The sequence below is a fragment of the Panthera uncia genome, chromosome B4, assembly GCF_023721935.1.
Source record: "Panthera uncia isolate 11264 chromosome B4, Puncia_PCG_1.0, whole genome shotgun sequence".
Taxonomy (NCBI): Eukaryota; Metazoa; Chordata; class Mammalia; order Carnivora; family Felidae; genus Panthera; species Panthera uncia.
In genome coordinates, this window is record NC_064809.1 from 33,346,815 (window position 1) to 33,363,747 (window position 16,933).

At 40.7% G+C, this 16,933-nt stretch overlaps 1 pseudogene; it reads right to left on the reverse strand.

The window, feature by feature from the left end:
- Positions 1-7,452: 7,452 nt before the first annotated feature.
- LOC125920533 (uncharacterized) lies at positions 7,453-7,541 on the reverse strand (annotated as a pseudogene).
- Between the last annotated feature and the right edge of the window lie 9,392 nt (positions 7,542-16,933).

Consider the following 16,933-nt stretch of genomic DNA (forward strand, 5'->3'; position numbering starts at 1 on the left):
AGCTAAGCCACAGGCAGCCGATGCTTCTGGCTACCAGGTGCCTTTGTCTCTTACCCCCAAAGACCATTCTTTTAATGATGAGACATTTAATTCCAAAAGTTTTAGACTCAGAGACAGGATTGCTACTTCTCTTCATTCAAGATCTCCCATTTCTCCCCAACTCAAATTCTCTGCCTCAGCCTGCTCTTTGTCTTCTGAATATACCTGGAGATTTCCTGCCTCCAAGTCTCAGCTTGTTCATTTCCTACCCCAGAATACAGCTCTACACCAACACCCTCATTTCCAAACACTGTGTCAGTTCCCTTCCTCCTAAAAGCCTTCTCTCACCACCCAGGTAAGAGTGAGTTCCCCTTCTTCAGAACTCTTCTGGTCCTTGTTCCTGTCATTCAACCTCCACTGGCCATCTGCATCTCACAGTTAGGGTTAGTTCCCTCCATGTGAATGCATCACATTTCCTCAAACTAGATTATAAACTCAGCTCTCTCATTAAATATTCTGGTGTGCCCAATCAGAGGACCTGCTCTCACTGTTTTCTTAGTCCTATTAAGTGTCCATAGGGTATGTTTCAACCAGATAACCCCCAGTGTCTGTTAAATTGCCCTTAAAACACTGGTGTAACAAAATGATAAAACAAAACACACCTTCTGACCATACATGGCCCATGAACAATTTGTAACCCCTGACCTAAGTCAAAAACTAATCAACTGAGGGTTTATTTTTCTTATTTAGGATACTTCAGGAAGACCAGAGTCTTCATTTATTAAGTTCTTTACTCAAAGTATTAAATCTCAACAAACTTCTTTGGAAAATCATTTGTAGGGTTTTGGTTTTGGTTTTGTTATTTTTCAGTCTACAAAATCACCTCTTGGAACAGGTGAATATTAATTTGGGAGCCAAGATCCTGGGTTCTATCCTTAGTTATCCATTATGCTTAACTATCTCAGGGTTGATAGGCTAGTTTTGGAATGATTTGAACCCTCTGCACTGTTCTCCTTTGAGCTTCCTGATTTCTTTTCCTCAAGCATCTCTTTTAGGGGTTAGCCTGGGTAACAACGTCATCTTACTGCTGAAACTCTTACTCCAGACACAGAAAGCAGTCAGGATTCATTAAGGATGAAGTTTCTGATATCAGAAATGTAAGCTTTCCTTTCAATGAGTCAATGCTACCTCCTTAGGAATCTGAACTGGAAACCCTTGGGGGTTGTGGTTACACAAGAAGATTCTAAGTCTGCCGGGGGGCATAGCTTTTCATTTAGACAGGGATACTGAAGCCTATTGGGCAGACAGGCAAGAATCCTCCCTCATGGGAATTCTGGTTTATTTCAGGCTGTCAAGGTCCAGAGTGGAAGTGACCAGGGTTTTCTGAGCAGCCCAGGTTAGGAAACCCCACTCTGTAGGGAGACCTTGTCAAAGGACCTCTATGTTATATCTGTCTTGACTTCAAACTGTGCTTGAGATTACCTTTTGCTTCACACTAACACATCACCTGATGGTCAACTCTGTCTAGAGTGGTTCTACTACCGTGACCAAGACTGATCTCCACTGACTCTGAATTCTGTCTGGCTCTATTCCCTATGATGAATATACAGGTACTTGCCTCTTCCATACTTCTTATGTTACCTGCAAGTCTGCATTGCACCTACCAAACACAGCCCCCTGGCAGCCTCCCTGGATCAGAACAAGGAATAGAAAGTGACAGAAGACTGAAGCTCTCCACTTTACTATTTACATAGTTCTGATCAAAAATTGAGTAGCATTTGTAGTGAGGAGAGCATAATGAATAGACTTATCAAATCACTATGCTGTACACCTGAAACTAATGTAACATTATGTGTCAACTATACTTTTAAAAAATCAAATAAAGGAACAAACTGATAAAACTATTATTATTTATTTTAACTAAAATAAATAAGAATTTATAATAATCCTTTACCCTTCCATAGGACTATTAGAATTTACAAAGTGTTTTCATGTGCATTGTCATTTGATCCTCACATATTCCTGCAAAATGAGGGGAACTGGTATTTCTATTCCTATTTGACAAATAAGGAAATATGCACATTAGAGAAGTTGATTTGCTCAAGGTTACACAGTTAATAGGTGGTATAACTGGAACTCAAACTTAGGCTTTCTTGTTTTAGTTTAGGTCTAAAGACATGTTTCAAGTATCCTTGGTGTTCATTTATCCTTCCTCTTTCTGCTACCTGTAACAGGTCCAGACAGGGGTGGAAGATCACAGTGCTCTATGAGTGATCCCTTATGTTTGTACTCCATCTGGCTTTTGTCTCAGTGGATTTGACTAAGTCTATGGTAGAATATTGGCTGTTTCCAGGCATGTAGGCTCAGTGTGTCCAGGTAGAGAAGATTGTTGACTTGCTCATTTATTGCTTCAAGCCTGGGAGCCTCTACCAACTCTTCAGCCCCAAGAGGCCTCCTACAATAGAGAACATTCACTGATATGGGGATTTACACAACTTCAGATAGTGTGTTTGGTGCCAGTGACTTGGCTGGTTAGATTGAAAGAAAGGGGCTGACTTCTAGCTGTGTGGAAACTGCATAAATGAAGTTCCCATGGGCACACCCTCTTCCTACCCTTGGGCTTAGCGGTGTCTAACAGGAACAGAAGAAAGAGATGCCAGGCACAGATCTGTCCCCCTTCCACCCTGGATTCAACAAAGCCATAGCAGGGCTTGGTCCTAGCCCTATCACCACCTGACCTGGGATGTCATCATCAGAAAGTTCCCATTAAGCATCTACCAGTAGGTCAGAGGTGAAGAGTCATTTCTGCAACACCATGCCCTTGAGCAGATACCCAGGTTTTCCTGTTTTGCAATATCATGGGGTGATTCTAATTATCCCCTGGGGGAGGGAGGTTGGTGAAGAAACAGGAAAAGTGTTGATAAATTCTCCAAAGCTAAGTATATTAAAATTCACATTGACTTAAAAATAAGTATATACCATCTGGCATTTTTAGGAAAATGGAGAAGGGTTGGATCTGGGGAGGAAGAATTGCTAAGTGGCACAAAAACAGGCTATAACTGCTCCAAACAGATGTGAGTCACTCTAAGGAGCTCAGTCTTGCGTCTTTCATTCCAAAGCCCTGAGCCACGCAGAGTTGGGAGCAGAGTTGGAGAGCAGCCAATCCCAGAAAACGGGTGGGGAAGGGGAAGGGGTGGGGAGGTTTCTGAGCTGGTCTCCAGGGAACAAAAGGAACAATGGAGAGAGGAGGGGCAGAGGAAACTCTTTACCACCTGGTGTCCTGTCACCAAGAAGACAAACTTGCTTGGACTTTGGTCCCTTAGCATCTTGATTAAATACACATTGCACTTAGACATCTCGGTGAGAAATAGAAGGACATAGTGATTAGGAGCACAAAATCTGTAGCCAGAATGCTAGGTTCACATTTTGGCTCTGCCACTTACTAACTTGTGACCTTGAGCAAGTCACTTAACTTCTCCACCTCCATTTCCAAACATGGAACTAAAAGGAGTAACTACTTGATACAGCAGTAAGTAGGACAAAACAAACACCTAGAAGAGTGCTTGTGCTCTAAGTTAATGAAATATAAATGTTGGTTACTGTTACTACCAGGTACAATGGAGAACTACAGTGGAAGTGAAGCCAGTGTCCTAGAGCAGCTATAGTCTACAGCACAATGCATTTAAGACAGAAATTTGTTCTAGAAACATGAAGAGTTACTAGTAGATGTAATTATGACCATCACCAGTAGATGTAATTATGGCAGTCGGGGCTTACTGTAGGCCAAGGTCAGGCTACCCCATTGGAACAAGCTAATATAGCTTCAGAACTATGACTTATAGCCTAACCAGGACACTTCTTCTACCAGACCCTGAGGAAAAATATAAAGGAAAAAATAAGTCCTATTCTACCTTTAAGAAAGGTAAGTCATTCAAAACACACTAAGTACTTATTCTTTTGTTTTTTTAATGCTTATTTATTTTTGAAGGAAACAGAGAGACAGAAACAGAGTGTGAGCAGAGGAGGAGCAGAGACAGAGGGAAACACAGAATCTGAAGCAGGCTCCAAGCTCTGAGTTGTCAGCACAGAGCCTGACCCAGGGCTCGAACTCATGAACTGCAAGATCATGACCTGAGCCAAAGTCAGACGCTCAACCAACTAAGCCACCCAGGGGCCCCACTAAGTACCTATTCTGTATAAAATATTCTGATAGATGTTATTGAAGTTAAAATGAAGTAAAGATCTGTTCCCTGTCATTCTGGATCTTATAATCCCATTAGGAAGTCAAGGTCAACACTAATACTGATAAAAGTACAGAATCTACATCATAATTTCTCTATTTGCCCAGACTTTAATGCCCAAATTCTGTAGCAGCTCACTCTTTCCCAAGGGTCCTTCTGGATTCAATTTTTCATTAAAAGTTTTGTTTGCTTTTTAAAAAACATATATTCTAATATTACAAACCACTCTGAATTGTTTTAGAAATCAGAAGATCAAAAATATTAAAACATTATCTAGCAGAGTGAAATAGCAGTACAAGAGAAATGACCCTTGGAGGCTCACAGAATCTTTGAGTTAAGGGGAACTTAGAAGTCATGAACTCAACTTTTCTTCCAGAGTAGTACCCTCCTGGAAGATCTCTGAGACATGGACCCCAGCATTTTCTTGAGCACAGTTACAGACCATTTCTGTTGAGAGTCAGCAATGTTGGAAAATCTTAGAGAAGAAATTCATCTCACATAAACCATCATCCTTAATGATCCTACTTCTGCCATTTGAGTGACATAGAACAAGCCACATACCTCTTCCTCATTTGACAGCCCATGAGATATTTGAAGGCAGTTATTGTGTCCTTCAGAAGCCTCAAAGCTAAACATTCCTACTGCTGTGGCCTTTCATCCTGTGGAGCAGAGCTCAGAACCCTCATTATCCTCTGGCAGATGACTGCCAGTTGACAAGCTCCTTCTCAGAACATTGTGCCCTGTACCACACATAGTGTTACAAATATGAACTGGCCAACACCAGGTTTCCCAGGCCATATACTCCCTGCAACATCAGATCACTCTCTGACTATTAGTATAGCCCCAGAGGTTGCATCATCTGTTTCAGCAGCTATTTCTCACTTACAGCTTTTACATAGTTGACTTAATTTCACCATATTGTTTCACATGAACTTTAGTCAAAACAGGCCTGTACCATGCAATAGATTTTTCAACCAAAAGTATGATCATTATATCATTATTGATGCTAAATCTCTACTTATTGGTTTTAGTCTATCATTCCAGGCAGACCATTTTTAATATTTATATTGTTATCTACATATTAGAAATAGATTTCAATCTATTTCTGTTAGCTATCTTTCCTGGCTTTCTATAATCTGCAAATTTAGTCTCCTTTCAGACTTCAAGATCACTAATAAAATTCAATGTGATCTTGAACTAGTCATTTCTCCTCTTTAAGCCTCAGTTTTCTCATCTGTAAAATAATAAAGGGGCAGGGAATGATTTCCTGGGTCCCAAGAAATTTCAATATGTCTTGTATAAATTCAAATGGCCAGCTGGTAAAAGGCTGAGAAGGGGGGAAAAAAGAATTGAGTGATCACTTTCACTCTGGGGTAACTTGCTGAAATAAATTGTGAGTATTAACTTAATGTGTCAACTTGACTGGCCTAAGGGTTGCCTTATAGCTGGTAAAACATATCTGGGTATGTCTGGTAGAAGGGATTAGCATTTGAATCAGTAGACTGAGCAAAGATCTACTTCATCAATGTGTATGGGTGTCACCCAATTTGTTGAAGATCTGGATAGAACAAAAAGTCAGAGGAAGGGCAAATTCCCTCTCTGTTCATGAGCTGGGACATCTATCCTCTCTTGCCCTCAAACATGAGAGTTCCTCGGACATCGGTTCTCAGGCCTTCGGACTCCAACTGAATTATACCATGCGCTTTATGTCTATCCAACTTACAGATGGCAGATCATAGGACTGATTGGCCTCCATAACTCTGTGAGCTAATTCTTATTATACACACACACACACACACACACACACACACACATTATATTTTTTTCTGAAGAACTCTAATACATAAATTCTGTGTTCAAATGTGTGGATTTCAACTTTGAACCTCAGGCATTCCCTTACAGAAATTAAACTCTGAAAACAACATGGTGGATACCTTCATTCATAGACATTCTACTTTTGCATAACGGAAAAGAAAAGCTGTGAAAGAGAAAAGCTGCAACAAAGTTTAGGTACTCATCAATTTAGCTGCAATAAATTCAGTTCCCAAATTCTGTATGTTAACTAAAACTTCCTGATGAAATATCAGTCTTATACTCCTTTTAGTGAAATCAGTGCTAAATATTATGTTTTTATACTTGGAAATTTATGCTAACATAGCCCAATAAGATAATTTATGAAAGATCTGTTACCATAATGTACCCACTCCTATTAATTTTGCAGCATCCTTTAGCCCTATAGCCAAGAGCAAAAACCTTTCAGTATAATCTGGATTTACAAGGTAAATTTTTAAATAGTCAAAAATAATCCACCTTTCACCCTGCCACACCTAACTTCTTCTATGGGGGAATAACAAATGCTTAAAAGGCTTGGATGGGGCTCCTGGCTGGTTCAGTTGGTAGAGCATGCAACTTTTAACCTCAGGGTCATGAGTTCAAGCCCTGCATTGGGCATAAAGCTTATTTTAAATGAACAAATGCATGCATGAATGAATGAATGAATGAGTAGCTTGAAGACATTCCACTCAGTGTTGTACCCACCCTCCCCTACATGTCCTCCCTCTTTTGTCATCTTCTGCCAAGGAAGAATGGAGTCAGCATTAGCCTGGCTTTCCTCACATTTCACTAGGCAGATCATCAGTGACATCAAGCAGCCTTATCTCCCATCCTTTGAAAGTTCTATTACTCTAGTTGCTTTTCTTCAGAAGTTCTCATCATCCAAGCACAACCCCCTTTGACAACATTATTAAATTTATCTAATCATCCAGTTAGTGTTAAACACTGAACTAAAATGCAAGGATCTGGAGCACCTGGGTGGTTAGTCAGTTGAGTGTAAGACTCTTGATCTTGGCTCAAGTCATGATCTCATGGTTTGTGGGATTGAGCTCCACACAATCTGTGCTGACAGCATGAAGTCTGCTTGGGATTCTCTCCCTCTCTCTTGGCCCCTCTTCCGCTAGTGTGTTCTCTCTCTCTCTCTCCCTCTCTCCCAAAAATAAATAAATAAACTTAAAAAATAAAAAATAAATAAAATGCAGGGATCAGAAGGAAATCAAAGGCAGCTTTTCTATAACAGGATGGGACTGAGGCCACCATCAGAGTCAATAGTGAATAAGCTTCAAGTTCCAGCATCACTGACTTACTATAAGACCTTGGAAAGCTTACCACTTCTGTCTTAAATTTTTTCTTCTTAAAGACTAATATTTTACTATTTCTTGCTTGTAGATCATTTTTTAAAAATATGGAATGCTTCACGAATTTGCATATTATCCTTGTGCAGGGGCCATGCTATTTACAGAGCGTTTAAAAATAATAAATAACTATCATGTTTTTCTGAATAAAACAAACAGAAAAACTTTGAAAACAGCTAACTTCAATTTCCTAAAGCGTTTATGAGATAAACAATATAAATGCCAAATGCCAGCTGTGGGCACACCAGACACTGGGAAAGGTATGAGTGGATAGGATTATGCATGCCCTGTGGAGCAGCCAGTGATTCAGAAATCCCCACCAGAGAGGAGGATTAGAAGGTCTTAAAAATGCTTATATCTTACATTAGGATCCCCAAATCTAACAAAATATGTACAAGACCTATATGAGGAAAACTACAAAACTCTGATAGTGAAATCAAAGGAGAACTAATAAGTGGAGAGATCTTCCATGTTCATGGATAAAAAGACTCTATTTTCAAGATGACAATTATTCCCAACTTGATCTACAGACTCAATGTAATCCCGATCAAATTCCTAGTAAGTTATTTTGTAGATATTGACACACTGATTTTTTTTTTCTGTGCTAGTCATTTCTTTTTTTTTTAATTTTTTTTTTTCAACGTTTTTTATTTATTTTTGGGACAGAGAGAGACAGAGCATGAACGGGGGAGGGGCAGAGAGAGAGGGAGACACAGAATCGGAAACAGGCTCCAGGCTCCGAGCCATCAGCCCAGAGCCTGATGCGGGGCTCGAACTCACGGACCGCGAGATCGTGACCTGGCTGAAGTCGGACGCTTAACCGACTGCGCCATCCAGGCGCCCCTGTGCTAGTCATTTCTTAATGTTTATTTACTTATTTCTTTATTTTTAAATATGAAATTTATTGTCAAATTGGTTTCCATACAACACCCAGTGCTCATCCCAAAAGGTGCCCTCCTCAATACTCATACCCACTCTCCCCTCCCTCCCCCCCCCATCAACCCTCAGTTTGTTCTGTTTTTAAGAGTCTCTTATGCTTTGGCTCCCTCCATCTTTAAATTCTTTGAGAAATTTAACAGAAGTCCATGGGAGAGGGGAGAAAAAAAAAGAGGTTAGACACACTGATTTTAAAGTTTATTTATTTGGAGAGGCAAAAGACCCAGAATATCCAACACAAGATTGAAGGAAAACAAAGTCAAAAGACTGATGCTACATGATCTCACAACTTATTATAAAGCTACAATAATCAAAACAGTATGGTATTGATGAAAGAAAAGACAAACAGATCAATAGAACTGAAAAGAAAGCACAGACATAGACCCACATAAATACAGTCAAGTGATCTGCAACAAAGGAGCAAAGACAATACAATAAGTTCAGACAGTCTTTTCAAAAAACAGTGCTGGAACAACTGGACATCTGTATGCAAAAAAAAAAAAAAAAAGAATGTAGATGCAGACCTTATACCTTTCACAAAAACTCAACTGAAGGGGCACCTGGGTGGCTCAGTTGGTTAGGCATCCAGCTTCGGCTCAGGTCATGATCTCATGGTTTGTGGGTTCGAGCCCCGCATCGGGCTCTGTGCTGACAGCTCAGAGCCTGGAGCCTGCTTCTGATTCTGTGTCTCCCTCTCTCTGTTCCTCCCCTGCTCTCACTCTGTCTCTCTCTCTCTCAAAAATAAAGATTAAAAACAAAAAATTTAAAAAAATCAACTGAAAATAGGCAACAGAGCTAAATGTTAACATGCAAAACTATAAAACTCCTAGAAGATAATGTAGGAGAAAACCTAGATTATCTTGAGTATGGTAATGAATTTTTAGATACAACACCAAAGGTACAGTCCATAAAAGAAATAATTGATACCTTGGAGCTTGTTAAAATTAAAAACTTCTAGTTGCAAAAGTAAGTACCAAGAGAATGAGAAGCCACAGACTGGGATAAAATATTTGCAAAAGGCACATCTGATAAAGAATTATTATCCAAAATATACAAAGAACCCTTAACATACAATAGTGAGAAAGAAAACAATCCAGTTAAAAAATGGGCCATAGACCTTAACAGACCTCTCCCAAAGAAGGTATACAGATGGCAAATAAGTGTATGAAAAGATGTTTCACATCATCATTGCAGGGAAATGCAAATTAAAACAACAATGAGATACCACTGCACACCTATTAGAATGGCCAAAATTAGAACATTGACAACATCAAATGCTGACAAGGATGTGGAGCAATTGGAATTCTCATTCATTGTTAACAAGAATGCAAAATGGTACAGCCACTTTAGAAGAGAGCTTGACATTCTCTTACAAAACTAAACATACTCAGCATATGATCCAGCAGTCATGTTCTGTGGTATTTACCCTACATAAAAACCTGTACATTGTTGGGGCGCCTGGGTGGCTCAGTCGGTTAAGCGTCCGACTTCAGCTCAGGTCACGATTTCATGGTCAATGAGTTCGAGCCCTGTGTCGGACCCTGGGCTGATGGCTCAGAGCCTGGAGCCTGCTTCCAATTCTGTGTCTCCCTCTCTCTCTTCCCCTCCCCCGTTCATGCTCTGTCTCTCTCTGTCTCTCTCTGTCTCAAAAATAAATAAATGTTAAAAAAAAAAAAAAACCTGTACATTGTTGTTTATAGCAGCTTTATTTACAGTTGGCCAAACTTGGAAGCTACCAAGATTTCCTTCAGTAGGTGAATGGATAAATGAAATGTGGTACATTCACACAATGGAATATTACTCAGTGCTAAAAAGAAATGAGCTATCAAGTCATGAAAAGACATGAAGAAATCTTAAATACATATTATTAAGTGAAGGAAGCCCATCTGAAAAAGTTATGTAGTGTATGATTTTAACTATACAACATTCTGGAAGAGGCAAAATTACAGAGTCAGTAATAACAGTAAAAAGATCTGTGGTTGCTAGGGGTTGGAGGATAAATAAGCAGAGCACAGAGAATTTTTAAAGCAATGAAAATATATGATACCATAATGATTAATGCATATCATTATATATTTGTCAAAATCCATAAAGGTACAATACCAAAAATGAACTGTAAGATAAATTATGTGGATAATAATGATGTGTCGATGTAGTTACAACAAATGTACCCCTCTGGTGGGGGATTTTGATAATGGGTAGGCTATGCATATCTAAAGACAGAGAGTATATGAGAAATCTATGTACCTTTCCTTCAGTTTTACTGTGAACCTAAAACTACTCTAAAAAAGTAGTCTCAGGGCTCCTAAGTGGCTCAGTCCCTTAAATGTCCAACTTTAGCTCAGGTCATGATCTCATGGTTTGTGAGTTCTAGCCCCACATCGGGCTATGTGCTGACAGCGAGGAGCCTGCTTGGGATTCTCTGTCTCCCACTCTCTCTGCCCCTTCCACCCCCCTCAAAATAAATAAACTTAAAAAAATTATAAAAAATAAAAAATAAAGTCTTAAGGCTCCTGGCTGGCTCCGTCAGTGGGAGCATGCAACTCTTGGACTGGGGTTGTGAGTTTGAGCCCCATGTTAGGTGTAGAGATAACTTAAACAAATATATATATATATATATATTTTTTTTTTTAATTAAAGTCTTAATTAAAAGAAAAAAGTTAATACCTTTAATCCAATATTTCACTTCTAGGACTCAATTGTAAATGAAATATTCACAAACATGGGCAAGATTTATATAGAAAAAATTTTATTACAGTTCTATGCAGTTAATAAAAATGGGAAATAAATCAAATATTCAGTAATAAATTGTGATACAGGAGCACCTGGGTGGCTCAGTTGGTTAAGTATCCAACTTTGGCTCAGGTCATGATCTTGCAGTTGGTAGGTTCAAGCCACACTTCAGGCTTTACACTGATGGTGCAGAATCTGCTTGGGATTCTCTCTCTCTCTCTCTCTCTCTCTCTCTCTCTCTCAAAATAAATAAATAATATTTAAAAAATAAATTATGGTACATTCATTTGATGAAATAGTGTGTAGCATTTAAAATAATGTTTTTTTAGTGTTTATTATTTTTGATAGAGAAAGCATGTGCAAGTAGGGTAGGGGCAGAGAGAGAGGGGGACAGAGGATCCAAAGCAGGCTCCACACTGAGAGCAGCCAGTCCGATGTGGGGCTCAAACTCATGAACCATGAGATCATGACCTGAGCGGAAGTCCAACACTCAAGTGATTAAGCTACCCAGGCGCCCCTAAAGTAATGTTTTTAAATAACCCTAATGGAGGGTAAAATTTTCACAATGTTATTTTAAATGAAAATCAGGATGCAATTACAATTGTACAATTGTAGACAATTGTGTGTGTGTATGTGTGTGTGCGTGTATTCTTTGTCTTAGTTCATTCAGAATGCTATAACAAACTACTATAGACTGTGTGGCTTATTAACAACAGAAATTTATTTCTCACAGTTTCAGAGGTGGGGAAGTGCAAGATCACCATGGATCACTAGATTCCATGTCTGGTGAAGATTCACACACAGCAGTCTTCTCCGTGTACCTTTACGTGGCAGAAGGGCCAGGGAGTTCTCTCAAGTTTCTTTTATAAGAGTGCTACTTCCATTCATGAGGACTTCATGACCTAATCACTTCCCAGAGGCTTTACCTACAAATACCATCAATTGGAGATTAGGTTTCACCATATGAATTTGGGGGTGACACAAACATTTACATATGACAGTCTTAGTTTAATGATAAAAAGAAAAAAGACTGGAAGAAAACAGGAATATTAATCAGAGTTTTTTTTAATTTTTTTAAATGTTTCTATTTATTTTCCAGAGAGAGCACAAGCAGTTGAGGAGCAGAGAGAGGGAGACATAGAATCTGAAGCAGGCTTCAAATTCTGAGCTGTCAGCAGAGTCCATCACGGAGTTCGAACTCGTGAACCACGAGATCGTGACCTGAGCGGAAGTTGGACACATAACTGACTGAGCCACCCAGGTGCCCTTAATCATAGTTTTCTTTGGATGGTAGGAGTATGGATGGCTTTTATTCCTTTATGTTTCTACATTTTTCAAGTTTTCTAAAATAAACATTTTATTTCTTTTTAAAAACAGTGGAAATAGATTAAAGCAGTACATGAGAAGTGGGAGAAATTACCAGTGATTCTGAACATCCCAGGAAGTTTTTCCTAAAATCTACTTGGGCTAAACCCAGATGGCCTCCTACCTTCCATTATCATGTCAAACAGAACCGGGCAGCCATTCCAGCTTTGTCACTTCTCTAGCTGAATACCCTTACACAAGCAAGAAACTTACTTTTTGTGCTTTTATGTTCTTAATTTATAAAACAGTGATGTAAAATCTCACAAGTTGACAGGAGGATTAAATGAAATAACCCATGAAAAGTCCAGGAACATTGTCAGAGCTCAGTAAAAATGTATTCCCTCCCTTATTCTAGAACTAGAGCAAAACACCTGCAGATCTATGGGTGGAACGGACACAGATGCAGAGTTGTGTGATGAATGAGGGACTCACGATGACAAGCGGGGACCACCTCTACACTACAACCCCTGAATCTGTCAGTTCCACTCCTCATAATAATGATTATGGAAATAAGGGAAACACTAATTAATGAGGTAGACAATGATGTGATTAAGGGATACCCTTTGGACAAGCAAGAGCCCCTTCTCTAAGTCATCAGGCAAGGGTCAGACCTCTTCTGAGAGTTCTGGCTGGAGTCAATCTGCTTTTGACCACATAGCTGAGAAGGATATCATACTGAAACCAATGATCCTTGAAGACAAAATAATCTTTAAGGCTTCTTCCTGCTCTGATTATAAAGCTATAATCATAATAAGCAAATCCTGATAGGAATTTATTTAAATCTATCCTGTCCTCCATCTTTTAGTGCTTGGCAGATTTCTTTCAAGTTCCGTGGGCCATGACAATCCAGGGGGAGTCATTTGGAAGTGTGAAAGATGATTCTTTAGACTCCAGCAGCAGGAGCCCTTCTCAGAAAAAGGACCCTTAAGAGGCCTCTTGCAACTGCACACTTCCCCCAGGGAGCCATGCGGGATTCCCTAGGGCAAGGAACATCAAAATAGCACTGGAATTTCCAAGCCTTAAAATGCTAGGGTGTGTGTTGAGATAGGGATCAGGGAGGGATGGAGGGAGGGAGGGAAAGAATCCCAGAAGAGGGAGGGTTTGGTTTTGGTTTTGGTTTGAAGCTGAAGAGCAGACATTCTGGATAGTACCATCCAGGAACTCCACTTCTCTTAGCTCTCTTGTGGCTCAACAGACCCCAGGAGAGTCTAGCACGTCATCACTCATCTGTTACCTCTTCTCCACTGCCTTCCCCAGCCACCGTCAAGTCGCCTGCTCCTGATCACCATAGCAACCGTGACGAGCCAGCATCCAGCTCTGCTGCACCGACTTCTCCAACCCCAGCTGAGATGCAGCGGTGAGGACAAGGAGCGAGCGGCAGACACCCAGGATCTCATTCCTTCCTCGTTGCCTCGACTGTTAATCCCTGTACCCTGAGAGAGAATTGCAGCGAAGGGACAAGGGGGAGAAGAGGCTGTACCTTGGAGACTCCCGATGCTAACCTCCGGTGGGTGGTCCAGCGGGAAGGTGGAGTGTGCAGCACTTAACGATGTGCGCAGCCATAGCAGCCGCACCTGCATACTGAGGACGGACTGACGGTGGAGAGCCAGCATTTATTACGTATCGAGGAGATGCCCTTTGAAGCTCTAACCGGTGAGTACCATCAAGTCTTCCTTTGGGTGAACGAATCTCCCAAATGACAAGGTTGTATGTCTTGATTGCTGCCTTAAAAAAAAAAAAAAAAAAAAATCACATCTTTAAATTGCTGATGATTGGGAAGCATTTTCCCTTCTGACATCTTTGGGTTTCTTGGAATTATTATTTCGTCTCCCTTTAAATGCACGACTCTCTTAACCAGTGGGAGTTACACTCCAGTCTCAGTGTCTCCATTACCACACAATACCCCACTGGTGCTAATACCAAGCATCACAAATAAACGCTCCAAAACCTCTCAGAGAAGGAGCCGGGCTCAGTTTCCCAGCACTTTCATCCAATATGCTTTGTGTTTCTTTCCTACAATCAAAGAAATAACCCAGACAAACCAGTGGTATGCCAGATGTCACAGGAATAAATGCCAGGAAGTCCTTGTCGAAACCTCGTCCTTTCTGGTGAGCTCAAGGAAACGAATCCATTACCTCAGCCTGAAGAAACAATTGTTACGCGAGGAGAGAATTCTACTTTGTTCCAGCAGAGGGCGCTAGCGCTTGCCTACACAGCTAAGTACACAGCCACAGCTAAAATAGGCACATGCACATACACGCATGTACCGGGAGGCTGCGCGGGATGCAGCACACTACTTCTCTTGGAGATTTTTAACAAAAGGATGGTCAAGTTCATTCCTTCCAGGTAGCAAAGGGAAGGGTCGAATGGCTTCTAGGGGACTGCATCTTGTTTCAGAATCGAATGATTACAATTCCATGGCAAAATACTTTGTGTGTATGAAGTCCTTTCCTTGCTAGCCAACCCATCTCGTTCCTCTCCCCCCCCCCCCCCCCCAAGAAAGCTTTCTTATTGGTCTAGCACTGTGATCAACTATTTAGAGTTTTTAATTGTTGTAAAGATTCCTTTCAGGGCGCCCGGGTCGCTCAGTTAAGCTTCCGACTCTTGGTTTCGGCTCAGGTCATGATCTCACGGTTTGTGAGCTTGAGCCCCACATCGGGTTCCATGCTGAAAGTGCAGAGCCTGCTTGGGATTCTCTCTCTCTCTCCCTGCCCCTCTCTCTCTCTCTCTCTCTCTCTCTCTCTCTGTCTGTCTTTCTCACAAAAATAAATAAATAAACTTTAAAAAACATAACAAAAAAAGATTCCTTTCACAGGAAAGGCAACATCTTGCTAAAACGAAAGATAAACAGAAGGCTGAACTGCTGGGTCCCTGCAATACTATTCAGTGGTTCTCAATCCTGAATGCATGTTGACACACCTGGGGAGCTTAAAAAAATACTGATGCCTGGGTCCCATCTCCTGAGATTCTGACTTAATTGATCTGGGATACAGCCTAAACAGCAGGATTTTTTAAAGCTCCCAGGTGAGCCTAATGATGAAATTTGCAATCCACCATTCCAATGGATTAGGATGACATTTTCCCAGTTGAACTTGATAGTTAAACTAAGCTTCTCAAATAAGGTGCTGCTGTAGGGCAGGGTATACAATTGTTGTGAATGCCTAGAAGCTCAAGTGAAGACAGATGGCAGGGATCCAGATGCTTCAAAGAGGCTCAGGATGAAGGTGATATTTCAGAGGAGGGAGGGAGTAAGCATCTCTCGACAATAGGTTTTCTCACTAAATGAAATGTTCTGATTTATACTCCAGTGCAAGGGGAAAAAGAGATGTGTGCCTTTGCAAGTCTATAGGGTGAAAGCCATGGCTCCCTGTAGATTTATAGATTTCACATCTGTTAGTACTAGCCAGAGTCACATGTGTAAATCTTCCACCCACTGCAAGGAGAACGGACATAGAAAGTACAGGAGGGGTTAGGAATGCAATGGTCACTCTAAAGAAGGGAAAAGCAACAACAAAATCACCTAAGAATTATAAATCATTATCCTTCTCAGGTCAAACTCCTGAATGGTTTGAACTCCTCCAAGTTTAAGGGAAATCCTAAAATCTTAGTTTCCCTGAAAATTCAGGCACCAGGGTAAGCTCTCTACAAGTACTATTGCAGCCTGGCAAGCAAACCTTGTTGTGGGATGTTCTTCCAATGCTCACATTCTAATATTATCTCATGAATATTCATAAGTGCTGTAAAGCAGGTGGGAGGCAGAAACTACACAGCAATACCTAAGGTGTTCAAGGAAATGAGGTAAGGCCTCAAAACTCTGGGAATGAGAAGTTAGAATTTTAAATACACTATTAAGCATCATCTACCAAACTAGAACCAGAAATTCATCCATCACAGCTGCCTTATACTCTTTAATTTTGGTTAAATAGATAAATAGTTATGGTCTCCTTGAGGAGTAGGTATGAAAGTACTGTATCTTCTGAAACCCTCAGCATGGCTCAGTCATTCACCTAATAAATAGGCAAGAGAATTAAGATGCTGTTTAAAGATCATACAAGCTACCTAATGTGGATCACAAAACATTATGTGCCAGGGCCACTGAGTGAGTGGCTGGGAGGTATTTCCTGACTACAGAATGATCATAGCTCTCCCACACTGCTACACAGGACTATTTGTCTCTGCATTCTCAGTCTCTGACCTAGACAAGCAAGCCCTTTCTTGGTGCCTCTCTCTAAACAACCCAAGGTAGTTATAACAGCCTCCATCCTTCCCTTTAGTCATTGTTTTTCCAACCTGTGCACAGCCACACACACACTATTTTGTCTCCTCATGGAGTCCACCTCACCTCCTGAGACAATGCCTTCACTTACCCAGCATGGGCCTTGCACAGGCTTTCCCCAACATTCACTTGGCAAAGCTGGGCCATAGGTGTGCTTCACCTGGACTGCTCTTAGCTCTCAGATGAACTGGAGCTACTTTCGACTAATTCCACAT